Source organism: Ipomoea triloba, chromosome 16, assembly GCF_003576645.1.
Source record: "Ipomoea triloba cultivar NCNSP0323 chromosome 16, ASM357664v1".
Lineage (NCBI taxonomy): Eukaryota > Viridiplantae > Streptophyta > Magnoliopsida > Solanales > Convolvulaceae > Ipomoea > Ipomoea triloba.
Genome location: NC_044931.1, coordinates 13,700,226 through 13,701,265, shown reverse-complemented (window position 1 = coordinate 13,701,265; position 1,040 = coordinate 13,700,226).

The window sequence follows — 1,040 nt, the reverse complement described above, 5'->3', positions numbered from 1 at the left end:
TGCTATTCAATTATATTTTTAAGCAGTATAATATGTACATTGTTTGTCATTTCTCCTTTATGTTATTACTCATTTTTTTTCACTAGAACCCAACTGACTTCTAGGTTTTTGCTTTTGTGCAATTTTCTTGTGTCTTAGCTCCCTAACTAATACTCTGCTTTTTTTTTTTCTTCCCCGAATCCAGATGGGTGGTATTAATGAAGCTGCTTTGGATAGGCTAGCATTTGTCATACAAATGACAGAGCATATAAAAAATAAAGCGGAGAAAGCAAAAGACATTGATAGAAAACTTGGATCACAACATTTTGTCTGGTTGCTTAGGGTAATTTGTAACCTATCATTTCTTATTATTGGCTATTGCTTGGTAGATCGCATTGCTAACTTCTAAAGTCTTCCGTCAAACAAAACAGGACTTTTACTTGAAATCAGAAAGATACATGGAGTTTGCACTGGCTAATGTTAAAGGTGATGGAAATGATGTATCTACTAAAAATGAGGTATTCTATATAAACACATTCGAATGATGCATGTGAAATATTGAATTCCGATGATGTTTTTAAAGCATGATAATCGAATTTGGTATGAGTTTCAGTTATATTGAACTTTATTATTTTTTTTTAATTTGCATTAAGGTTTATTTTGAATTTCAGGTTTGTTTTTCAAAACTTAAAAATGAACCTTACAATGGAAGGCTTTATAATTTAGTTATTACCTGTTTTTTGAAGCATTGGAGTTTATAATAATTTAGTTGCTCAAGAAATGAAACAATTAAAAAACTGACGATATGATATAATTTACAACTTAGCAGTTCTTTCGTGGGTTTTGTATATTGAGATCTTGTTTTGTGTTTCTCAGGGTTCTCTTGATGTTTGTTTTTCTTTTTAGAATTTTTTGTTGCCAGTCTCTTTATGAATCAAAAAACTAAACATAGGACATACACGGGTTTTGCCTTTTGCCCTTTATGAATTTATGGGATGTGGAACAAAGTTGTAATAACAATATTTGTGTGTGTATATATATATATATATATATATATATAT